The sequence below is a fragment of the Amblyraja radiata genome, chromosome 6 (genome assembly GCF_010909765.2).
Source record: "Amblyraja radiata isolate CabotCenter1 chromosome 6, sAmbRad1.1.pri, whole genome shotgun sequence".
NCBI classification, from domain to species: domain Eukaryota; kingdom Metazoa; phylum Chordata; class Chondrichthyes; order Rajiformes; family Rajidae; genus Amblyraja; species Amblyraja radiata.
Window position 1 is genome coordinate 37,960,312 of NC_045961.1, and position 27,244 is coordinate 37,987,555.

A 27,244-nucleotide genomic window follows, 5' to 3' on the forward strand; every position below is an offset into this window, starting at 1 on the left:
CGGACAGGCTGCTGCCAGTGCAGCGCCCCCTTTCATAGCCCCATCTGGCCATGGCAGCTTTTGATCGCCCTGTTCCTGTTCTCAGGCGGTTGAGCGTCTTCCACTGGACCCATGGTGCTTCTGAGCCCGGAGGGAGGGCTTCAGAAGGAGGGATACCCATGTCAGTAGGAGGGGGGTCGTCCTCAAGCCATTTTGTCCATAGTTGGAGTCTGGTTTCTTCCCGTGATGTTATTAGGGGCTGGACATGGCTGAGAAAGCTTCTCCTGGACTTCAGCCGTTGGGCCGGGGGTACACGTCCATAGAGGAGGTGGCGTTCATCACTGGTGGCCTTGGTCATCTCTACTCGGCTGGCGACTTCCCGTCTCACATCAGCAGGGGCAATGCCAGCGAGGAGGTGCAGGTTGTTTATGTTGGTGGGCTTCAAGCAGCCAGTGATTGAGCGGCAGGTGTTATTTAACGCTGGGTCTAATTTCTTGGCATGGGATGATCTCTCCCAAACAGGACACGCATACTCCGCAGAGGAGTAGCACAGGGCCAGAGCAGTAGATCTTAATGTGTGTGCTGTGGCTCCCCATTTGGAGTTGGTCAGCTACCGGAGGATGTTATTTCGGGAGTTAACTTTCAGTTTGGTGTTTTTGACGTGTTCCTTATAGGAGAGAGTGCGATCCAGTGTTACACCGAGGTAGACAGGGTTGGTGCAGTGCCCAAGAGGTGTTCCAGACCATGTGATGTTAAGGGGTCTGTTTGCTTCCCGGTTCCTGAGATGGAACGAGCAGGCTTGGGTCTTCGCAGGGTTTGCTTGTAGGTGGTTGCGCTCGTAGTAGAGGTGTAGCTCATCTAGCGCTGAGGTGAGATTCGCTTCTACAGCTTCAAACGTACTCTCTTGGGATGTTACACAGAGGTCGTCGGCGTAGATGAACCGCTCAGTGTTCTGGTCCATTGGCTGGTCATTGGTGTAGATGTTATATAGTAGTGGAGCCAGCACACTACCTTGAGGCAAACCATTCCGTTGTCGTCGCCAGCGACTTTGCTTGTTGTTAAGGACAACATAGAAGCACCTATCTTTCAGGAGGGCTCCGATGAGGTCCGTGAGTGCCAGGTCTTTGGTATTCTCCAAGATCTTTTTTAGGAGGAGGCGGTGGTTCACAGTGCCATACGCGGCAGACAGATCAACAAAGACGGCTCCTGTCACCAGTCCTTTCTGGAACCCGTCTTCAATGCGCTGTGTGAGATTCAGAAGTTGACTTGTTGTGGATTTGCCAGGTCGGAATCCAGCTTGTTGAGGGATGATGGCTGGTTCAGCGACTGGGGCAAACCTGTTGAGGATCAGGCGCTCAAACAGCTTGTACGGGTGGCATAGCAGGGAGATTGGGCGGAAGCTCTTTGCATATGCTGGATCTTTACCGGGTTTTAGAAGAGCGATGATTTTGGTTTTCCTCCAGATCTTTGGGATGTTTCTTGTCAGCATGCAGTTGTTCATCAGCTCAAAGACCCACTTCCGTGTCAGAGGTCCAAACTGCTTGATCTCCTCTGTGAAAATATTGTCCAGGCCGATGGCTTTGCCAGTCTTGAGGGTTTTGATGCTGATATTGAGCTCTTCAAGGGAGAACGGCTCAGTCAGTCCGGTGTTTTGGGAGTGCTGAAGTCAGTCTGTCTTTGGTCTTGGCTGTTTGATGGTGGATTTCCCGTTGAGCAGCAACTGATGCGCAACTTGGTTGGCCGTGGTGGTATACTGTTGATGTGTTGGTGTTGATGGGTCATTGCTGATTTTTCGGATGAGGCTCCATGCCTTTTTGCTGTTTTTTGCCATATCAGTTGTCTCCAGTAGAGTTTGCCATTTCCATTGGCGGCATTCTGATAGGGAGGTCATGAGTCTCTCACCTACTTGCAGTCATAACATAGAATAAAATAACAAAACACACAATAAACACAGTTAACATCCACTACAGTGAATCCACCAGGCACCTCCTCACTGTGATGGAAGGCAAAAGTCTTAAAGTCCTTGTCTCTTCCCTCCTTGTTCTCCCTCTGCGCTGAGGCGATCTAGGCCTCCAATGTTGTGACCCCGCCGGATGATGGTAAGCAAGTCCCGCGGCTGAATCCGTGCTCCGCGAACGGGCCAGTTCAAACTCCGTGGCCCAGAGCGGTTGAAGCTGCGAAGCTCCCGCCCTCCAGTCCAGCGGACGAAGCTGTTGTTGCGGGAGCTCCGGAAAAGCAGGTCACCAACCTGTGGCCTGCTAGCTCCCGACGATGTCGTCCACTGGGCATGCAGCCGAGCCTCCGAGGCTCCGGTCACGTCGCCAACGCCGCCACAGCCCCGAAGTTGGGTCGCCGCCGCTGCAACGCCACCAGAGCCCCGAAGTCGGCCAGCCTCGCGTTGGTAAGTCCTGGCTGGCTCTGCATCCGGAGCCTCGAGGTCGGTCCCAGTTGGAGGCCGCCAGCTCCGCCATTAGGCCTCAGCGCAGACGGAGACGGGGGATACGACAAGAAAAGGTTGCACCCCCCCCCCCCGAAGAAAGAGACCAAAAACATGTTTCTCCCACCTCCCCCCCCCCCCCCCCCCCACACACACACACACACACACATACACAACCTAAATAGACCAAAATTAACTAAAACAGGACAAAAGAAAACAACAACAAAAAAGAAAAAAACAGAAGGACTACAGGCGAGCTGCAGCTGCTAGGGCAGCGCCGCCACTCTACGTATGATGTGCCTCGTGCATTGGAGCACACAGTAGAAAATGTGAATATGCAATGTGTACACTACTAGGTTGCAATCATGTTTAGCAATTATTTTGTGCAGCATTTATACAGTATATGGATCATATACTTGGATCATAACTTCTAGCTAATTAAATCAGACAGTTCAGATGCAATAAGTCCACAGAAGCCTAGAGATAGTATTATTTATTTATTTTGATAAACATGCAGCATGGATGTATTGTGCTTTACTATCAAAATTCAGTACCTTTGTGCAAAAGGAACAACATTTCAGAAACTGTTTAACATAGAAACATAGAAAATAGCTGCCCTAAGAGCTAAATTTAACTCTCTTGAAAACATCCAGTGAATTGGCCTCCACTGCCTTCTGTGGCAGAGAATTCCACAGATTTACAACTCTCTGGGTGAAAAGGTTTTCCATCATCTCAGTCGTAAATGGCGTACACCTTATTCTTAAACTGTGACTCCTGTTTAACATGCATACACACATTTGTGTGCACCCAATAGCTAATTTCTATAAAATGTCTTCATCAAATAACTAATTAATATGGATCATGTGCAGGCAGATGATATTAGTTTATCTCGGCATCGCAGACATCATGGGCCTGTTCGTATGTTGTACTTTCTATGCTTTATGCATCTCTGCATCTCACACAATCTCCGTAGTGGGTGTGAGGGGAGGGGTTGCTTTTTTTTTGCTGGCTAATACATCCAGCTAAAGAGTAGGAATTTATCACCTACAAGTTTTTGCCTTCATTTGATTTTTTGTCTTCCGGTTAATAAAATGATAATCTCATAGGCTTGCAGTTGTGTTAATTGTCAAAAGTGCTCGCAGTTGCCGAGCCACAATGCTGGCAGGCGTGTGACCTTGAGTAGAACGTGATGGAAGGTTTTGATGAAAAAATGCAGAAAGATTTCTCTCCAATACTTAGAGGCACTGTTCATAACATTGCACTCATTTCGCCATGAATTACAAACACATTTATTTTACTAACGAGTAGTCTTCTCATCCTGATTAAATAATGAATATTTTATCTCCATGCCAACTATACAGTTCACCACAGGAAGCCTTTAGCCAGTGTGTACATATTGGTCCAGTTCTCTGTGTCCTGCCAATTGATCTGTGGCGTGTTACAGGCGGCACTTTTTTGCTTTAGCTTATTTAACTCGATACTGAATAAAAATAATAAAATAAAGGAATGTTACAAGAAGAACAAAAACACTCATTGATTTTGTACATTAAGTTGCATCATTAAGATCTTCATGACATTTAATATTTTAATAAATGATGAAAAGTTGCTGAAATACCCTGTCCTGAATTTTAACTGCCATTTGAAGTGGAATGCTTTCCTATCACTGGTGGCCCTGCAGATTTTAACCCGTTAGGCCTAACTTGAATATTACCAATTAGTTCCTCCAGCTTTTTTACGTCAGATGTCAGCAAATCGACTGCAAAAGTTGTGCAGTTAAAGACCGGGTTTTCAGTGGCACCAAACTAAACCTGCCTTCAGCTTGGCAAGACCAGAGATCATTGGTAGTTTTGTGTTCTTATTCTATGTCTGTACAAAACTTGAGAGTCTTCAAGGTACAACAGAAGGTACAACGACTTAATCACTTAAGGTCGGTGGGGGCGCTGTAAGCAAGCTGCAAGCTCTGCCAGCAGCATGTTAGTTTTTTCAACTTTTTAAAATCTTTTTAGTGTGTTTTAATGTGTGTTCTTAATGTCTCTCTGTGTGTCTTGTGTGGGGGGGTAAGGGGGAAACCACTTCAGTCGCCTCCTTCATGGGGGGGGCGACTTTTTCCATGTCGCCTCACCCGTGGCCTAACATCGAGGATCGGGCGGCCTTTCCCGGAGAAGCGCCCGGGGCTTCAGCCGCGGGCGCAGCGCGGACTCTCGTCGGGAGCGGGCGAGCCCTTGCCGGGGGTCGCCGGAGGGGAGCGCTCCGTTCACTGGCCCGCGGCAGCCTGAAGCCGCGGTCTGCGGAGCTCCAGCTGGCGCTGTGTCCGTAGCCTGGGGTCCCTCGTTGTGACCCGGGAGGAGAAGAAGCTCCGACCGCCGGCCCGCGGCCAACTTCTACCGTGGATGCGGCGGGGACTTACCATTCTGAGCGGGGTCCCTCGCCGTGGACCCCTGGGGATGAGCTCTGACTGCCAGCCCTGCGGTCTGCGGTGCTTCTGGCTGCGGCGTGGCGGGAGCTTTAAATCTTCGACCGCCGGCCTGCGGCCTACACCAACCTGAAGACGCGGTCTCCGGTGGGGAAGCAACGATTCAGGACTTACCTCGACTTTATCTGGACTTTGCCTTGTCTGAACTTCTGGACGCCCGCAGTGGCGGCTGCGGAGGGTTGAAATCACGACCACGGGGCAAATGGAGGAGGACTGGCCACATTTTGTGCCTTCCACCACAGTGATGAATGCTGTGGTGGTTGTTTGTGTTAAAAAAGTTTATTGTGTTTTTGTGTGTTCTTTTTCATTGTACCGCTGCTGGCAAATTCATTTCACTAAGTGACGAATAAAACTGATATTGATATTGAAATCTTTATTTCATTAACTCAATGCGGGCAGCAAGGCAACTCAAAATGGCTGCCACCACACAATCTGACTGCACACTCAATTTGCAACTGGGATAAGCGACATGTTGAGTACACAATTGACCCGCCAAGCTTTGTGGCAAGAATACCAGAAACCAATAGGTGGGTCTGTAACAGAGGCAGCATTTGGCATTCCCAAGAGGATCCGCAACTTGCTGAGTATATTGTTGTCTTCTTCAAGTACTGAATGCCTATCCGTTGTACAACCAACACCCTATCAAAGATATCCCTCTATTTATTTCTCCCCTGAGCCTGCCATCAAATGATGTGATGTGTAGTCTATCTTCCGTACAAAGATTCTTTGGGACATAATTATGAAGAATTTTACGTAACCGACTTAGGCGAGATGAGGATATATCATTGATGGCAAGATGTTGACAGCATTCAGTCTGCAACAGTCTTCCCACCAGGAGCTGCACAGAGATCGAGGACAGTGTGACCATGCTGAATATCCAGAATGAGTACTGGAAGGAGTGAGGCAGCATCCATTAGATAATATTCCAGCATTCTTAAGCTTCCTTGTCTCGCAAGTTTAAAATATGTCGTATCTCCTCTTGGAAATGTGAAACATTTAAGGTTTGGGCTAACGGATAGACACTGTTTAGTTTCCAGGGGAAATGGGGATTCTCGTCCCAAGGCACCACCAGCCAGTGAAGGATCAGGACAATATTCAGACGTTTGCAAACGTCTGAATCTCAAGATTTGCAAGTCGTGAGGTAAATTCCAGATTCCGCGTGGTTTGCAGCCTGCCTTTGGTGTGCAGCCCGGCCCCTGGCTGTCCCTGCTGCCATACACAAAGTATTTTGCCTGCTGCAGTTCCATCTGATGGATCACCTTCTCCACGTCCTCGAAACCATTGAGCAGAGCCCCGTACACGCCCCGTAGAGGACGCTGACACAGACGGAGAGCCAGAGGTCGCCGAGCTGCGGGCCGCAGCCCATGTCCAGTTTCTGCAGCGCCAGCTGAGCGCCTCAGACACTGGGCCGAGACGAAGCCAATGTGAGCGTCCCTCTGGGGCAGCCGCCGCCACTCGCCCAGCCGCTCGCATAATGTCTTCAGGCAGAGATGATGCTCGGATGTCAAGTGCGCTCTCCCCTATCAGTTTTGAACCTGACCCGTAACCCTTATACGGCGCGCACTCAGCCAACGAAGTCGAACATTGTATATTTCTGTAATTATACGGCCAAGCAAAGCAAATGGTGCGCTGGCAGGATCATGGCTCACATTGGAACCAAAATGTGCACCGTCCAAGACAAGAAGGACAATGCCAATGGCATGATGACCAATTAAGAAGCCGTGTTCCTCCAGCAAAGATTGCGCAGAACCAGACCAGAACCAAGCAGTTGGACACCCCGGTGCCGAATCGTGTGGGTACTGGAGTGTCTGACTTGCCCCTCCCCAGGCCTGACGAAGTTCCGCCAGACTAACTCCCCGCCGATCTGCCTGTGGTCCCTCGTCGATGGACACGTTGCAATCTTGGTATTCCCCCAAGGCGAGTCATTCAGGAATAGAGACATTCAAACTGGAAAGGGGGAGTGTGCACATAAAGTGTGCACATAAAGACAGAGATAACTATACACAAAACATCTCTCTTTGTCCTGTGCAGCAACGGGAGCAACGGGTCCTCCCACCCCACACGGTCCACCAAACATCACAGGTAGTAGAAGTGGGAAAAAGCCTTCATGGCCTCTGTCCTTCCTAGCACGATTGGAGCATACAGGGAGATTTCTTCCCATACATTTAGTAGTCTGAACGACTTTCCCATAATTACTTTACTTGGCATCCCAGACAGTTTGGGCACCGCAGCATCTATTGGGGCCAAATACCATGTACATGATGATACCCTGGTCTGCATTGATTATCTCAGCTTCTGTAGAATTGAGTGAGGACCTCCCCGCACCCCCACCCCACCGGCCAGAACTAGTGACAGCAGGGCAGGCCATGGATCCCGGTCAACTTCCCCGCTCAACTTCCCCTCTCTTCTCCCAACGACTTGGGCAAATTTAAAATCCCCTAGTACTTGCCAGTTGTACTCTGTCTTCTACTTGAAGCCTGCTTGGGAAAAAAAGTGGCATTTTGCATTCGTGTTTAGAGTACCAAGTGCCATTGGTCTCCAGGTCACTCCTTGTTTGGTTAATTGGCAGCAGACAGCATCCATACTGCTTGTTTACACTTGTCCCATTCCGCGAGGAGGAAGAATATGCAAGATTATTGCTATGAGCATGTTATATTAAGCATTTATTTGCTCCTGCTGTTATACCTGACATAAATTACAGAGTGGGACTGTGGACTAATTGCCTTATTTAATACTGTCAGGTTAGACCACAGGAGGTTCAATAAAGAGAGGACACAGACAATTGGCAGAATAATCTGAAAGGGAGATGAGGAGAATTTGTTTTATACAACTGTTGTTATAATCTGGAATGCATTGTATAATGGTAGCACATTCATGAGTAACTTCCAGAGATGATGTGGATGTGTGTGTGGATGGGGGAAAGTTGCTGGGTTGAGAGGAAAGAGCAGGGAATCTGAAGTAATTGGGTAGTTCTTTCAGAGAAACAACACAATGAGCTGAAAGACCTCAAGGAACTGGAGGCTGGAATTTTAAGTAGAGCACACAGTGCTGGAGTAACCTAGCAGGTCAGGCAGCACCTCTATAGAGTGACATAAAGCATTGGAGTAACTCAACGCGTCGGGCAGCATTTCTGAGGAACATGGATACTTGGCGTTTTGGGTCGGGACCATTCTTCATGCTGATTGTAATAAACAGAGGGGGTGGGGGAAAGATGGGGACAGGACAAGTTGCATTGCCTCCTGTGCTGTAAGATTCCATGATTCTGAATATCAGGTTTTCTTCCCCAATTGTGTGAAATAAATCATTAGTTTTATTTCTGCTTTCTGCTCAATGGTCAAAATGTAATCTCTGTATGAGAATGGCGTCTTTACCTTAACACTGATAAAACAACAAAAATATATGTGGAGTACTGAGTGAAAATGGGTGCAATGAATACCAAGGCAAAATGCTTTTATTAGTCTTTATCCAGATAAATTATAACATGGCCGTAATATTTAATTAATACTTGTGTACTGTCAGGGTTTTGTCACTTCTTCAACTTTGGTTTTGTTTTGATAGTGAAAGAACGGTGTCCTGCATTGTTTGGGTGCAACAACTAATGGTTTAGTTTAGAGATACAGCATGGAAACGTGCCCTTTGGCCCATTGAGTCCGCGCTGACCAGCGATCACCCATACACTAGTGCTATCCTATACACTAGGAACAATTTACAGAAGCCAATTAAACCTGCACGTCTTTGGAATGCAGGAGGAAACCGGAGCACCCGGCGAAAACCCAAGTGCTCATAGGGAGAACGTACAAACTCCGTAGAGAGAGCAGCCGGAGTCAGGATCGAACACGGTCTCTGGTGCTGCAAAGCAGCAACTCTACTGCTACGCCACTGTGCCACCCCTTTGTGTATGGTGACAACTACACTTTGAGGAGCTTTTGAGAGGAAGAACGGTGGTACAACTTACAAGGACGGGACGTTTGAGTGTGGATCTTAAAATGTAGGGTGACAGTCCTTGAGCAAGGGAACTATGTACAATATCAGCAAGGATTGGTGCCGAGCATGGCACTGTTGTGAAGAACTATTTTCGATTTTATCAGCTGATGGAACTTATAGTAAAGACTTGTCAAATCATAAGCTTAATTTGGCATTTATCTGCCAATGGCTGCACATTTTGGTGTGATTTTATTTTTGTGTATCCCCTTGCAATTGTCAAGAATGCCTCTCATGACCAAAGTGTAACTGACATCTGTAACGTGCTACTTTTTATTCATTGGACATAATTAACAGTCACAGTGCCTGGAGGGTAAAGACTATCCATGTATAAAAATGGAAACTGAAATTGTCAGTCTGCACATAAGTAAAGATGCATCCTGTTCAACAGCGGTGGTGCTGTCATCTTGGTGTTTATAGATGTCCTTGCCTATCAGTAGATGAGGCATCTCCAGAAAATGTGAGTTTAGGCTTTGGTGATAGTTCTCTTTTCTCTAAAATCAGAAGATTCTGGATTCAGATGTTGTTTCTGTCTGTGTGGGTTTTAGATGCTCCCATTTGTTCCCGCACTCCAAAGACGTACAGGTTGCTAGGTTAATTGGCTTTGGTAAAATTATAAATTGTCCCCAGTGTGTAGGACAGTGGTAGTACACTGGATGATCGCTGGTCGGCTCGGCTTTGGTGGGCTGGAGATCCTGTTTCCACGCTGTATCTCTAAAGCCTAATGTCTAAAGGTGGTTAGTTTAGAAAAGATTCCAGGGCACCATTATGAAACGCACACTGGTCATTCCCCATGTCTAGCTTATACTTCTTATCATTGAAATAGTTGTTCTGTTCACTCTTGCATTAAAGTTTGTTGCAGCACGCTACACTGTTTTATTTCCTACATTACGAAAGGGACGACTCTCCAAATGTATTTCTTTGCCTGTTAAGCAACTTAAGGATGTGCAAGGCAAAATATGAAGCAATTTTCTCTTTAAGGCAAATTCTCAATGTTCCATCAATAGGATGAAGACATTTGTGAAGTCTATGGTCGATTTTTTTTAAATACAAGAATTTCCCAGGTTGATTATGTCTTTTTGTGAAAACATTTTTAATTTTATTTTCTTCATATTTGTGGTAATATCCCTTTAGGATGCAAAGTTTATTGATTCCACAACCTCACCACACAACAACAATAAAACTTCAAATTAATTGACATGAACATTGTCAACACACTTGTCTTCAATTTTCTTTTCATCTTTTCACATAAATATTGCATGGTCCTTCCATGTTTAAAGTAACAAAATGATCAAAGATGTAAGAGCGAGAGAGCTGACAAGATGACAATTAGATAAAATAAACAATATTTGTTTCTGGATATAGTTTTGGCGATATTAGTTGAATGGCAATGTTTTATCCAATGCTAACAAAAGAACAAAATTCAGCAAGTACAGTAAACCCTTGTTTCAGCGGACCTCATTACAATGGATTTTGTTTTTTTTTTTTTTTTGTTTAAAAAAAAAAAAAAAAGTTTTTGTTTATTTTATTAGAAGTTAATACAATACAAAACAATACAGTGGCACCTAATTTTAGGTGCCAACTATGTCATACAGTAATCCATTCCATGTACAACCTCTAGTTTTATGTTATGAGAAGGAAGTAAGCAAGACAAGAAAAAGAAAACAATAGAAAGGGGAAAGAGTGGAAAATAGATGGTAGAGAGTAGAAAAACGTGAAGTGTGTATATAAAAAATAAAAATGAAAAAAGAAAAGGTGGAAAGTAGAAATAGAAGAGAAGGCCCCTTAAAAGAAAAATTTTCAAATCTATATTCGGAGATGTAGATCTATCCACGTCATAAACTGAAATCAGCAATCCTTATGGTACCGCTGCATCACATGATTCCAAAAAGTCGATGAAAGGAGACCAACTCCTTAAGAATTGGTCATATTTATCTATTAGTCGGAGTCTCAAGGCGTGCTTTGTCCATCATATTCCTAATCCACATTTTAACAGTTGGTATGGTTGTATTTTTCCAAAATTTAAGTATCAATTTCTTTCCAATTATTAACCCATAATTAAAAAAAACATTTTGGTCTTTATTTAAATTGGTATCTTCTCCTATTATTCCAAATATAATCCATTCCATTTTGGGTTCTATTCTTGACTTGAAGAGCTTTGTAAATATATCAAATATATCACTCCAAAATTTATTCAACTTTGTACATCCTACAAATGAATGTGTTATATTAGCGTTTTGAAACAAACATTTATCGCATCTGGGAGAGACGTTTGGATAAAATTTATTCAACCTCATTTTTGAATAATATAGTCTATGTAATAATTTGAATTGAATTAAATTATGTCTTGTATTAATAGAACAGTTATGTGTATTCATCAAATACTTTTCCCATCTATCCTTCGAGATCTTTATCATTAGCTCATGTTCCCAATCTTCCCTTAGTGCTTCTGTTGAGGGTGATTCTCTATATAATATATTATTATAAAAGTATGATATTAATTTTTGTGAATCAGCCTTAATATTCATTGCTTCTTCTAAAGGGTCTAAAAATATAGTTTGAAATCTATGTGTATATTTCTTCATAAAGTCACATACCTGTATATATTTAAAATATTGATTATCCTTCAATTTAAATTTTAATTTTAATTGTTGAAATGATAACAGTTTACCCAATTCATACATATCCCCTACTTTCCTAATCCCCAGTCTATCCCATTGTTGATGTGTGTTGTCGATGAGAGAAGGTTTGAATGCGGGGTTGTTCAATAGTGGGGTTAGTACTGATAAATTATTTAATTTCAAGGATACTTTTATTTGTTTCCAAATTCTTATTATATTGTGAATAATTGGGTTCTTCTTATATATTATACTATTCAATTTTATCGGTGAGAGCAGGATCGTTCCTATATCGTGCGGATAGCACTCCTCTTTCTCCATTCTTATCCACTCCAACTGCTGAGTGGAACTATCCAGCCAGTACATTATGTTCTTAATATGCACTGCCCAGTAGTAATACATAAAGTTAGGTAATGATAAACCCCCAACTTCTTTAGATTTGCACAAATGCTTTCGTTGAATTCTATGTGTTCTGTAATCCCATATAAAATTAGTGATAGTGGAATCTAGTTTTTTGAAAAAATATTTTGGAATATATATTGGGATCGCTTGAAACAAATATATTAATTGTGGTAAGAAAGTCATTTTTATAGCGTTAATTCTAGCTATCAATGAGAGCGGAAGTGTTTTCCAAAATTTAATCATATCATTCAGTTTATTTAATAGTGGTATAAAATTGGCACTAAATAATTATTTGTGTCTTCTCGTAATTTGAATACCCAGATACTTGAATTTTTCTGTTGCAACTTTGAAGGGGAATTTTAGTAAGTGTCTCGAATCCTGTGGTTTTAAAGACATAATTTCGCTTTTATTCCAATTTATTATATATCCTGAAAAAGAGCCGAATTCCTCAATTAGTGTTAATAAGGTGGGTATACTCGTTTGTGTATTAGTAATATATAAAAGAATATCATCAGCATATAATGAAATTTTATTCTTTGAATCCTTGGTGTTATATCCGTGAATATTCGGGTGATTTCTAATCCTTTCGGCCAACGGTTCTATCATAAGGGCAAATAGCAATGGTGATAAGGCATACCCTTGCCTATTACCCCTTGATAAGTAAAATTTTGGAGATAGCGTATTGTTAGTTAATATTTTTGCCGTAGGTCTATCGTAAAGTAGTTTAACCCATCTAATAAAATTCTCTCCCATATTGAATTTTTGGAGTACCTTGTATAAATACTGCCATTCTACTTGATCAAATGCCTTCTCTGCATCCAGGGATTTTGGTTAATAGCAGATGGACCTATTGTCAACTGCTGACACCACCCCCAGCTCGCACCACACCCTAGCTGTTTACAGCCCCAGCTAGCCACGTTGCCCCTGGTTCGTACCAGCTTCCCGGCTGTTTCCAGGTCTGATTGCCCACTCCACCCCAACCCGCTCCACCTCCCGGCCACTTCCAGGCTGGACCTTCTGCCCCCACTGCCGGCACACACAGCTTCCTCAGCTGCTTCCAAGCAGCACCTGCCACCGCCAGCTGCACTCTGGCTGCCCGCGGGCCACGATCATTGACTCCACCGATCCTCTCCTCGCACCCGGACACCGGCAGGCTGGGACCATCAACTCACCTGGATTCCAGGCCCAGTTCCGAACCGAGAGACTGAAGAAGGGTATGATCCTTGTTCAAGAGAGAAGCTACCTAACCTGCTGAGTTACTCCAACACTGTGTCCTTTTGTGTATTAACCAGCAACTACAGCTCTTTGTTTCTACTACTTATACAATGATAATACCTGACTCAATTATAGTGGGCAGTCGGCAATAACGGACACCTATGGACCGTTTTAATGATTGTTTACTGTCATAGAAATGTATTTCTTGTTATTTTGCGTGCAGTCTCATTGGTTTTGTTTTGGATTTGCGGCATCTCTAGTTCTAATTAGGTTCTAATTTTGATTCCTCAGACACCAAAGAATTGAATTAAATGGTTAGAATATTCAATAATAGTAGAGTCCAAATGTAATAATAACAAAATGATATCTGCTTAGACTGGATTGCACTAATAGAATTACATCCTTCTGTTTTCTTGGGTTAATATGATCTAATGCAATGCATTGGTAGACACAAAATGCTGGAGTAACTCAGCAAGACAGGCAGCATCTCTGGAGAGAAGGAATGGGTGACGTTTCGGGTCGAGACCCTTCTTCAGACTTTTAAGAAGTTCTCCTCCTCTTTCTACGAAATAATGCAATGCATTTATGGCCTCCTCTATGACATAAATAAGACTATCTTGAAACCATGCAATCCCGTGGTGTTGGTGATCTCAGACTGACCAGACATAGAGTTGTAGGATCCCCATCATTATTTCCTCCCCCCTGTGATAAGGAAATGTCCCAGTGTTTGCAACCATGGGCAAAACCCATGGCCACGAAGAACTAGGATGAGTTAGAGAAGTGTGACTACTGTCAACAGAATGGAATATTAGTATTATCTTCAAGACGGGGAGTGAGTGAAATATATTTGAGGTAGGGGAAAGTAAATCTCAAGCAAAGAAAACTGCATCTGTGTTGAAAGCAGTCTGCACAGATGTATGCTATTCCTCAGACTTTGTTCTCCTGGATTCACACTGCACGTCCCAAATCCTTAATATTGCATCTCTCTGAACTGGATTAAAATGCAGATCCAGGATGACAATTGATTCGATAATAACCGTTCATGGTACTTATACTGCCATTTCTTTTAACGATAAGCTGTGAAACCAAACTTGGAAAATTATTAACTTCCCTTTCAATGTCTTTAAAATAATAGGAGGGGGATTTTGAAATCCATGCCCAACATTAGCGGCAGGGGCGGAACGGTCGGGCAGAGGTAGTTGCTGCCTCGCAATGCCAGTGACATGGGTTTGATCTTGACTTGGCGTGCTGTCTGTACGGAGTTTGTACGTTCTCCCTGTGACTGCCTGGGTTTTCTCTGGGTGCTCCGATTTCTACCCACACTCCAAAGACATACATGTGTGTAGGTTAATTATTTAGTTCACTTCAGTTTAGAGATACAGCGCGGCAACAGGCCTTTCAGCCTACCGAGTCCGCGCCGACCAGTGATCCACACACATTAACACTATCCTACGCACACTAGGGACAACTTACACATACAGCAAGCCAATTAACCTACAAACCTGTACGTCTTTGAAGATCTCGGAGAAAACCCATGCGGTCACGGGGAGAACGTACGAACTCCGTAAAGACAGCACCCGTAGTCGGGATCGAACCCGGGTCTCCGACACTGCAAAGCCGCCCACAACTTGGCTTTGGTAAAAATTGTAAATTGTCCCCAGTGTGTGGGGTAGTGCTAATGTACGGGGATCGCTGGTCGGCACAGACTCGGTGGGCCAAAGGGCCTATTTCCGCGCTGTATCTCAAAAACTAAAACTGAACCAAATTAGCATCAGTCATTTTTAGCTTTGTATGCCATATTAGGGTGGTTATTCTGTGGCTAGTTTAAACTTTCAAATGTTACATCTTTACATATTTTACCCATATCTGCATTTCTATAGGAAACAACTGCGGATGCTGATTTAAATCGAAGGTAGACACAAAATGCTGGAGTAACTCAGCGGGACAGGCAGCATCTCGGGAGAGAAGGAATGGGTGACGTTTCGGGTCAGACTGAAGAAGGGTCTGGACCTGAAACGACACCCATTCCTTCTCTCCAGAGATGCTGCCGGCCTGTCCCGCTGAGTTACTCCAGCATTTTGTGTCTACCTTCTGCATTGCTATAAATTTGAACATGCATTAATGCAGTCAATTATTTTCCATCCTCTATTCTTTGCCCTGGAGCATTTACAACAGGAACACGTATGTCAGGCTGTTGTTCATCGACTACAAATTTTCGTTCAACATCATCATCCAAACTCATTGTTAAACTCCGGGAGCTAGGTCTCTGCTCATTCCTATGCAACTGGATCTTCAAATTCCTCAGCGGAAGACCTCAGTTGGACTGAAATGGGAACAACACAAGAGCGGAACTCGCTATCAAAACATGGAGGGGACGGGGGACACAATTTGTTGCCGGCCACGCGCGCATGCGCACACACACGCGCGCGCGAGGCTTCTGAGGCTCAATCCAGCGATAAAAGAAGCTGAACTCTGCCTGTCTCACCGGGTTAACTACAGCCCTGCCTAGACTGACGGGATACCAGCGCTGCTTCTCTGCGTTGGCCATATTTCCCGCAAGTCCGGGAAGGGTTGTAAGCTCACCTGGCGGGACAGGCAGAGTCAGCTGGGTTTAGCGCTGTTTCTCTGCGCCGGCCCGTCTGACTGCCGACCAAAGATCCTAGACCCTATAGCGGAGGATCTTTGCTGCCGACCTCTCTGGTCACCCGCGGCGGGGGGGGGGGGTACTCGGGAGGGGACAGGACAGCGCCGGAGACCCGGCCGGGATCATCCTGGCTGCGGATGAAGCGCAGGTCTATGCCACGTCTCCCTCCTCCAATCACCGCGCTCTATCCTCAGTCCCACTCCTCCTTCCTCCAATCATCGCGCTGAATCATGTCCCGCCCCCATTGCCTGCTGACCGATGTCTCCTCCAATCACCGATCACCGGATATTAAAATCTGGATTACAAAAACTTGAGAGGGATGTCCCCACCTCTCAAAACATGGAGGTGTTTTCCGTCCCTGGAACAACACCTCCTCCTTGCTGACCATCAGCACAGGAGCATCTCGCGGCTGCATGCTTAGTAGTGCCTTGCTCTACTCTCTCTATACCCATCACTGTGTAGCCAACCACAGCTCAAAAGTTACCTTTGAATTCGTTGATGATACTGCTGTCAATGAACGAATAATGGGTAAAAACGAGTCAGTGGCTGCCTCGCCAACAGTCTGTTCTTTCTTCGTTTTGTTATTTTTAATATGTGTTAAAGTATGTTTTAGTGTTCCTTGGTTTGTTTTATGTGGGGGAGGGGGGGAGGGGGGGAGGGGGAAAGCTTTTTTTCCATCTCTTACCTCGACAGAGATGCGATTTTTTTCGTATCTCCGTCCCCACCGCAGCCTAACTTTGTGGAGTTGGCGGCCTTTCCTGGAGGCCAACGGGTGCTCCAAGCTGCAGGAGCCTGCGGGACTTTAACATCGCGGAGCTTGCGATCCCTTTGCCGGGGATCGAAGCTCCAACCGGGGGCCCTGTGGGCTATAACATCTTGAAGCCTACGGTCCCTGGTAAGAAGAGGCCCACTCAGGAGCTCCATGCCGCGGAGAGAGTTTCAACCGCCCCGCGTGGGGATTCGATCGTCGGCTGCTGCGGAGGTGGTTTGACCGCGGGAGAACAAAGAGAAAGAAGATTGAACTTTATTATCTTCCATCACAGTGAGGAATGTGGAATCCACTGTGGTGGATGTTTATATTAACTTTTATGTGGTTATGTGTCTTGTTGCTTTTCACTTAGTATGGCTGTATGGTAACTCAAATTTCACTGTACCTTAATTGGTACGTGACAATAAACTGACCTTGAAACCTTGAGAGTGCAGGAAGGAGATGGATAATCTTGCAGTGTCATGCCAGAGCAACAATCTTGTTGACTCCAGGACAGGAAAACAGAGGGACCATGCACCTGTCTTTATTGGCGGGATGTAGATGGAGAGAGTCACCTATTCCTTCCCTCCATAGGTGCTGCCTCACCCGCTGAGTTTCTCCAGCATTTTTGTCTTCCTTGAGTTCCTGAGTGTACCCTTTCTCTGATCTGTCCAAGGCAAAGCGTGTTGCAAAGAAATGCAATTATAAACAAAGCTCTTCAAGCCTGTATTTCCTCAGACGTTTGAAACGATTTGGCATATCAGCAGTCAAATATGTTTAATTGTCATAGGTATCGGCAATGGAACAATGGAATTAGCTGAATACTTGAACAAACCTCTAGGTGGAAGACTACAGAGCACGCTGACTGGTTGCATCGTAGCTTGGTTCGATAATTTAATGCTCAGGAATGAAGGAGGCTGCAGAAATTGATCGTACTGCCCAATCTATCAAGGGTATTGATCTACCAGCCATTGAAAGGTTCGAGGAAACACTCCAAGAAGACCCCACACCGCCCTGGCCATGCTCTCTTTCTTGCTGCTACATAGGGAAGAAGGTGCAATAGCTTGAGAACCATTGTGTCCACATTCAAAAACAGCTACTTTCCATCAACCTTCAGGTTATTGAACCTCCTTTCACAAATTTAACCACAAAACTACCTCAGCATTGATCCTATTATGGACCTTGTATTGCTGTAGCACTTCATATTTTGGCTTGCACTATCATGGCCCGGTTTACATAGAATATTCATTGTAGAATAATTACCCATAATAATTAATTGCATATTTATTTGTCATGCTGTTACATTTAATGTATCTGTAAAGCTGCAGCAAGTAAAGGGCCTGTCCCACTTGGTTGTCATTCGCGCGCCATTTACACGACCTGCTAGCGTGTGGGTAGCGCGGCACAGGCGCATGGAGTGGCGTGGAGGAGTGTGGACTTAGTCCTGCACTAAATCTTCGTGCGCCACCGGCCTGTCGCGTAACTGACAGCTAAAGTGGGACAGGCCCAAGACCCTGGCGCGGCGCAACGTCTCACCTCCAACAGCAGTAGAAGCAGGCAAACGATCGCCGAGCTCGGCCTGGGGCTCACGGCCGTTGCGGATCCGGATCCGCCCCCACTTCTACTCTCAGAGCGGGGCCGACACGATTGGAGATAGACACAAAATGCTGGAGTAACTCAGCAGGACCGGCAGCATCTCTGGAGAGAAGCAATGGGTGGCGTTTTGGGTCGCGACCCTTCTTCAATACTGAAGAAGAGTCTCGACCCGAAACATCATCCATTCCATCCATCTATCTTCAAATGACATCACACGCTCCAGACGGCTGTGCGGATGCATGATGTCGCACGCGACCGTCACGCGTCAGTCACTTCCGGCCTGTCGCGTAAATGACGGCCAAGTGGGACAGGCCCTTAAGAATTTCATTGTTGTGGTCCTGGTGCATGTGATCATTAAACAATCCTAAATTCACTTGACTCTTGCTCAGTGTTGTGTCAAATTTCAATACTCTTTAAGGATTAATTCCCACGTTAATTTATTAATTGCACAACTCTGCGTCGGCAAACATTTAACTTCATTGCAATTTTATCAGGAGGTCCTCTTGGAATCCCAGGATGCTGGAGTAATTCAGCAGGTCAGGCAGCATCTGTAGATGAGATGGATAGGTGGCATTTCTGGACTGAAGAAAATTCCCGACATGAACGTTGCTTATCCATTTCCTCCACAGATACTGCCTGACCCGCTAAGTTACTCAAGCACTTTGTGTTTTGCTCATGATTCCAGCCACTGAAGTTCTTGGTGTTTCCTTGGAATCAGTTGTGTGTCAAATTTAGATTTCCTTATCTTTCTAAATTATTTGTGCACACAATGGGCTGAATTGTGCTGAATCTTTGGACTAGCCTCCTGCATATTTCCTTTGTCCATTTCCTTGTGCACCTTCCTGAATTAAGTTCCAGTTTCACAGCTGCAGCCGTTCACCAAGGTCCACAGGTACTGACTAAGCTTCGGATGGCCGATCTTGTAGATCAGCTCCACACTACTGTGATCCTTTAATAGCTTGCTGGCTTCTGAGTTTAAGAAAACTCCTGACTTCCATGTCGCAGTGTGCAAGTGCGGAAGTCAGTGATGCACTGACAAGCAGTTTCTTCAGCCAATCTTTCAATTTGGTTCTGCCAGCAGCATTATCTTGCATTAATTTAATCATTTGACAAGAATTGATTTGCTTGTAAAGTTGAACTTGTGCAGTAAGTTTGATTTATTGTACAATTGAGTCATGTGTAGTTTAACCAAATATTTATCTTAGATTTGCAAAGCTAAGCATATGAAATCAAAATTTTGAAATTGCTTATCTTAATCTTTCTAATTGTTTGTTTATTCAACCTGGTCATGATGACAAAGCATGTCTATTAGTGCTATCTATTTAGTTTTCAGTCCACGTCAATATGGACCGAACATGCAGTATACTGCAGTTCACATAATCTCAAAGGCATTGCTAATCTACAAGACTAAAGTGCCCTTTTTATTTCTGCATGTAAAGACTACCAATCCTTGTTGCAAATTTGCTGTTGTACTTTACAATGGTCCTGTACCTCCACGATTGGCCTGCTGATGGCAATTATGAATGAGATGAGAACTCTATCTCAATATGTCTGATCACACAGTGCAGACTAGTGTGGCATGGGCTGACGATAATGCACAGTTTGTTGAAAATGATCACAGGAGTGAAGTTTCTGAACGATGGATAGGGAAACCTCTCTTTTCAATTCACTGCCCTTTCCTCTCACCTTCATCAGGGATTATTGAAAAGATATTAAAACAAATCCAGGAAAGAATAACAGGATTGAGTGCTGCTGAGTAGTAGAGGAATCTCATGGATTTATGAAGGGATAATTGCATTTAATTAATCTTGGAGTTGGTTGAAAAATGTGATGAGACAAATTAAGGTGTACGAGTTATATTTGCACTTCCACCCCCCCCCCTCCCGCCCCCCATATCCCTTCCCCTTCATTTGTCTTGTCTCTCTTGCATGTTCTCTGAACACTGAAAATACCGCTTAATTTTTTGCCTGGAATATTAGTTTTCTGCAATTGGATTTTTACCCTTTGAATTGTAGTAATTCCAGTGGCTTGACTCCAATGTGTGCTGTGATAATCCCTCTAAAGACTAAATGATATTTGGATGATATTGTGGTTGGAAAAAAAGAAGTTCATCCATGCAAAAGCCAGTGATGCTTGCATCCCTTGTGAGTTGCCTGATCTTAATGAACTTATAAGCCAAAAGACAACAGCAATCATCGTCCTACCCAAAGGACTACTTCGCCTACTGTTAATTAATCCATCAGCCATTTGAGCTTGATGATCTGGTTAGAGCTCGGGAATATATTGTGCTACAAGCCCTGCCTCACTCTCAATCCATAAAATATTTTGAGCCATCAATTTCCATAGGTAATATTGAATTTATGTCCTTATTCAACACTGGAATTCAATGATACTCCATCTCCTGAGAAGTAAGTTAATCTTCTAAGAGTGCTCCTGAAGCATATTTTCTGGAAATGGTGATAAGAAGTTGAGATTCTGATATTAGTCATTTTGAGAAGGGTAATAGCAATGACATTTGTGATGAAATATCATGAGAATACATTGCGGCACAAATTATACCTTCGCAACATAATTGCTTAATGTGTTGGTAAATGGAACAGATTTTATTTTTACCTTTTGTCCTTCGACGTGAAAATGCTAAGAGTTATTTCCTGGCAATCATGGATAATCAGAGGCACTGCTTAATTGTTTCTATGCTTGGGATTTGCTTTGCAGCAGTACTTATTCCAGCATTGAATCTGGTGCAGAGGTGACAGGAGATGCTGCTTTTTTGGATTGGATTGGATTGGATTCAATTTATTGTCATTGCACTTTTCAGTGCAACGATATGGTTTAGCCTGCAGTCATAACATAGAATAAATAACAAACACTCAACACAGTTTAAAGTCCCAAAGTCATTGTCTCTTCCCTCCTTGCTCTCCCTCTGCGCTGAGGCAATCCAAGCCTCCGATGTTGTGACCCCGCCGGGTGAGGTTTTCCCTCCAGCTGTAGATTTTTAAGCCAACTCACCTTGTGCAAGTCGGTGTGTTCAGTGTTTGTAAATGAATGCGTACAACACAATAAGAGACAGATATGCAATATTAGTTTTTTTATGTAAAAATGTCCTTAATTTTTTTTTTAAGAGGCTAAAATAGAGATTTTGGGGGCAGTTTGTACATTGATTTACATAACCACTATATTCACCCAAACATTATTTTAAGCTGTATTTATATAAACCAAATACAATCAAATGAATAGAAGTTTAGGGCATCTGGTGGAGCTTCTGAGACATTGTAGAGACATGAAGGTTAATTGGCCTCTGTAAATTGCACCTAGTGTGTAGGGAGTGGATACGATAAAGAGTCAACTTGGAACTAGTGCGAACGGGTGATCGATGGTCAGCATCTGGACTCGGTGGGCTGAAGGGTAAGTTTCCAAGTTGTATTTTTCAATATTGTTGGCAGGGTAGCTGATGTGCTGAAGTTGCTACATGCAAATCCCTGCAACCATATTGCCATTTACTGTCAGGATCCTGATGATTTTTGGCTCAATCGTGTCTTCTTCTTCTTTCGTATGGCGTGCACAGCCTAAAGTTGTTGGACAACTTGTTCTATTTGATCTTCCATTTGTGCACGTCGAGTTGATTGCATTAGTCGAAACAGGGCGGACCATGTTGCAATCTTCCCCCCAGCTCAATCGTATGAATTGTAGCTATTGTAATACATTGCTGAGAGGTGGGGAGTATTGGATAATTTGCTACAGGAGGCTGTTGCACCCGTTTTTTGTGTTTAACTCAGTTTTAGAGATACAGTGTGGAAACAGGCCCTTTGAGCCCACTGAGACCAACAATCACCCCTACACTCTTTCTATCCTACACACTAGGGACAATTTACAAAAGACAGCTGACCTACAAACCTGTACATCTTTGGGTTGTGGGAGGAAAACGTAGCACCCGGAAAACAGAGCACACGTGCAAAGTCCATACAGACAGTACCCATGGTCAGGATCGAACCCAGGTCTCTGGTCCTTTGAAACAAAAACTCTACTGCTGCGCCACTGTACCACCCCTCACAGTGAACCTGTATTTATTCGGTCCGAGACCAATTTTTATCACTATCAATCACTTGGGTAACGGGGTACAGGATATTGTGATGAAAGAACCTCAGCATTTGACCTGCTCCCAATACGAGGGAAAAGAATGTGTACAAAGTCTGTAGACACGGGTCTTCTGGCCACACGCCGTGGTATAGGAGACCTTTTAGGAGGTGATGCGGCTAGAGGTGCGGGAGGAATTGAAGCAACTGTGTTGTAAGTGGTAAGGGAGAGTACAGTTTTGATAAAGGATCACTATTCCCTGTGCCTATTGATGAGAGTCCCATAGGCTGTCCTTGCTGCTACTGGGATTAACAACGCTTCCCTAGACTAGATATGTGCGGAGAGTGAGAGGGTGAGGATGTAGTTTGGGTGGTACATGTAGGAACCCATGATATAGGTAGAAATATGCATATGGTTCTCTCTAAGGACTCCAAAAAGCAAAATTCAAACATTTGGCAGTTTGGATATTCCTTGATCAATGAATATTAACTTTAAACATTTTTTTCCTTGGATGCCATTTAACCTTTTAAGGTCCTTCTCAATTTGTACATTCATCATGAGGGATACAAAAACTGCTAAAGATTGCACCACCCTTCTCCGTGGAGGTCATGCTCAGAGTTGGTAAACTTAATCTAACAGAAAACTAGAGGGTTCTGAGGAGATATTCAAAGGGCGATCAAAGGAAAAAAAATGTTCTCACCTCAGTCTTAAATGGCCTCCCCTTTATTCTAAGACTGTGACCCCTGGTTCTGGACTCGCCCAACATTGGGAACATTTTTCCTGCATCTGGCTTGTCTGGTCCTTTTATAATTTCATATGTCTCTATAAGACCCCCCTCATCCTTCTAAACTCCAGTGAATACAAGCCTAGTCTTTTCAATCTTTCCTCATATGACAGTCCTGCCATCCCAGGGATCAATCTCGTGAACCTACGCTGCAGTGCCTCAATCACAAGGATGTCCTTCCTCAAATTAGGAGACCAAAAAAAAAAAAAAGAGACCAAAACTGTACACAATGCTCCAGATGTGGTCTTACCAGAGCCCTATACAACTGCAGAAGAACCTCTTTACTACTATACTGAAATCCTCTTGTTATGAAGGCCAACATTCCATTAGCTTTCCTCACTGCCTGCTGTACCTGCACGCCAACTTTCAGTGACTGGTGTACAAGGACACCCAGGTCTCGCTGCACCTCCCCCCTTACCTTACCTAACCCCATTGAGATAATAATCTGCCTCCTTGTTTTTGCCGCCAAAGTGGATAACCTCACATTTATCTTTATTATACAGCATCTGTCATGCATCTGCCTACCCACTCAACCTGTTCAGGTAATCCTGCAACCTCCGAACATCCTCTTCACAGTTCACACTACCACCCAGCTTTGTGTCATCCGCAAACATGCTAGTGTTGCTCCTAATTCCCTCTTCCAAATCATTAATATATATGGTAAACAGTTGCGACCTCAACACCGAGCCTTGCGGCACTCCACTCGCCACTGCCTGCCATTCTGAAAAGGACCCATTCACTCTTATGCCTCTGTCCCACTTAGGAAACCTGAACGGAAACCTCTGGAGACTTTGCGCCCCACCCAAGGTTTCCGTGCGGTTCCCGGAGGTTGCAGGTGGTTTCCGGAGGTTGCAGGTTGTGGAAGCAGGTAGGGAGACTGACAAAAACCTCCGGGAACCGCACGGAAGCCTTGGGTGGGGCGCAAAGTCTCCAGAGGTTTCCGTTCAGGTTTCCTAAGTGGGACAGGGACATTACTCTTTGCTTCCTGTCTGCCAACCAATTTTCTATCCATGTCAAAACCCTACCCCCAATACCATGTGCTCTAAGTTTAGTCACCAGTCTCCCGTGCGGGACCTTATCAAAGGCTTTCTGAAAGTCTAGATACACTACATCCACTGGCTCCCCTTCATCCATTTTACTTGTCACATCCTCAAAAAATTCCAGTAGATTAGCCAAGCATGATTTCCCTTTCATCAATCACACGCACACATTAATCTCACACACACACACATACACACACACACACACACACACACACACACACACACGCACACACACACTCACATCAATCACACACACACATTAATCTCACACACACATACACATTCTCACACTCACACACATTCACACACACATACATTCTCACACACACACATTCTCACTCACACACCCTCACACACACACACACACACACACCAATCACACACACACACACACACCAATCACACACACACACACACACACACACACACACACCAATCACACACACACACACACACACCAATCACACACACACACACACACACACACACACACACACACACACACACACACACACCAATCACACACCAATCACACACCACTCACATATACACACATCAATCACACACAATGTAGTTCAGTTTATGTGGAGGCGGTAGGGAAGAAGCTGTTCCTGAACTGGGACATTATTGACTTCAGGCTCCTTTTACTTTTTCCCAAAGGCAGGGGTGAAATGAGTGCATGGCCAGGGGAGCGTGGGTCTCTGAAGATGCCAGTTGCCTTTTTGAGGCAGCAACGTCTGTAACTCCCTTTGATGGTGGGAAGGTCAGTGACCGTGATGAAAGCACTCTTTCAAAACTCACCCAAACCCAATCTTTGGGAACTTGGGGCATGGTGCGATATCAAAATAAGCACAGAGTATATCGTTGTCTCTTGGGATGATGTAACTGCGAGCGATAGCAAATAGCCCATGGAGGTAAATTATAACCAAGCAGAGTGTGTGCACAACTCCCATGGGTTTGCCCTAACTGGAGCACCTAGAGGAAGCTGGAACAGTGGCAGGGAGAACATGTATACTGCACACAGACAGCACCAGGGGTCAAGGTTAGACCTGGGTCCTTGCCACTGTGAGGAAGCGGATCTATTAACTGGAACCGTACCACCCAGGAAAATATAACCTCAGGATAAGGAGCTGGGAATTTTGGATGGTCATTACATTTTTCTTGTGAAAGAGTTGTAAAATTGAAGGAATTTCAATGTCTAAAGCCTGTGTTTGCTCAGTGAAGTATTTTCAAGGCTGACATCTGCAGTTTTGGATGTTAAAGGGAATCTGGCTTGTTGGGGCTTGGGTGGCAAATTGAACAGGATCCTGCCTGGCTTTATGTGCACTCATCATGGGGCATGCTTTTTATTATGCTGTAAAAAATGCTTCGTAAATTGAGAAGTACTTTAGTGAGTCAATGGCATCCAAGCAAAAATATGTAAATTTAATATTCATAAACCAAGGAATACCCACACTGTCAATGCTTGCATTTTGCTTTTAAATTTCCATAAGTCGAACTGTCTATTTCTACCTATATCGTAGGTTCCTACATGGACTCCATCAACTAGAATCTCTCTCTCTCCCCTTTACCTCTCCCCCTCTCTCTCTCCCCCTCTTTCTCTCTCCTCTCCCCCACTCTCCCCCACTCTCTCTCTCTCTTTCTCTCTCCCCACCCCCTGTCTCTCTCTCTCTCTCTCCTCTCTCTCTCTCCCTCTCTCCCCCCTCTCTCTCCCCTCTCTCTCTCCCCCTCTCCTTCTCCCAAGGAGACATTCTTAATTCCAGCAGCAGCGAACACAGCCTTGTCCTAATCAAAGCAATGAACAACTCTTTAAGAAGCTGTCCATTTGTGAGTTTCCAAAAGTATTTACAGCATGACTTTGACAATTATAAGGTATAAGAATGTAATTAAGAGCAACACAATTTAGAGTGATGAGCTATTGGCAGGTAAAATTGAGATCATTAGGTAATTAAAGTTAGATTGCTTATGCACCTGCTTGGTATGTTACAAATCTCCATTCCCACTTTCCTGGGAAAATGACACCACTATTACACCACTATTAACATGAGACGTTGCAGTTATTTATGTTCCTCCACTTTTAAATAGGCTTCACTTTCTGAGTAAATTGATAGTGTTTTCTACACCACAGATTGTTTACAGTGAGTCTGTGGTGCAGTTGCAACCAAAGATACTAGCTGAGCAAGATAGACCACTCCTACGAAATCCAATGGACTGACGTGTAGTACGCATCGGAACGCAGCGGAAAGTCACTTCCACCATTTTAGGAATAAGACCCCGATCCCCGTTATGCCTCTCACAGTTTAATCCATGTCAGTCCATTGAATTTTGCAGTTTATCTTGGTCTATTTTTGCCTTCTATGATAGACCATTATGATCTTTGTTTATAATAAATAAGGTGCTTCTTTTTAAAAAACATTTTTTAAGGGAAACTGCGTATAAAATGGACGGCAATGTGCAATGAAAGGTCTCTGGACCATATGCATTCTATGATCTTTGGTTTACTCAGTGTTGTGGGGGAACGGTATGTGTGTGTTTCTGTGTGTGAGTGGCAATATAGTGATAATAGATTTCAAAGTTCCTCATGGATCAGAAGCAACTTTGACATGAGCCATTCTCATGATGTACATGATGTACATAAGCCATGAAGGCAATTATATTTGCCTTTATATTTTGCCTATAAGATATAAGGAACATAAGCCATAAGCCAATATATTTGCCTATATTTATATATTATAAACACGTATATATTATATATATGATACACACACATATATAAATGTGATATTGATGTATATAATTATATAACACACATATTTCCCTAGTTTCTTATATATATACATATATAAACACATATATTCATTATGTATATATATGATGCATATATATGTGTGATATATATGTATATAAATATATAACACACATATGTATATTTTTCTAGTTTCTTTCTTGTGATCTCTAATTTGTTGAACTTTTTTTTCTTTCATTCAACCTCTCTCTCTGAAATCCTAATTTTGTGAATAAAATATAAATGAATACATGCCAAGATATTTTTTCATTCTATATTAGTGTAAAGGAATATAGTGTATACATACCTACATTGATGCAGAAGTGCGAGCTTTAGACATGAACACTGTGCATTGCTACCATAGTTTAGTTTTTAATTTAACATATTTGAGGTAAATCTAACATATATTTGAGGGAAATGAGTTACCGTATTTCCCGGCAATGAAGACGCATCACCATTTGAGTT

At 43.9% G+C, this 27,244-nt stretch overlaps 1 protein-coding gene and 1 pseudogene across 10 annotated transcripts in view; one reads left to right on the top strand and one right to left on the bottom strand.

Moving 5' to 3' along the window:
* The window catches only part of tenm4 (teneurin transmembrane protein 4), a 549,066-nt gene that overhangs the window by 56,841 nt on the left and 464,981 nt on the right, over window positions 1-27,244 (top strand). The window lies entirely within an intron of this gene.
* On the bottom strand, window positions 5,241-6,411 carry LOC116974253 (annotated as a pseudogene).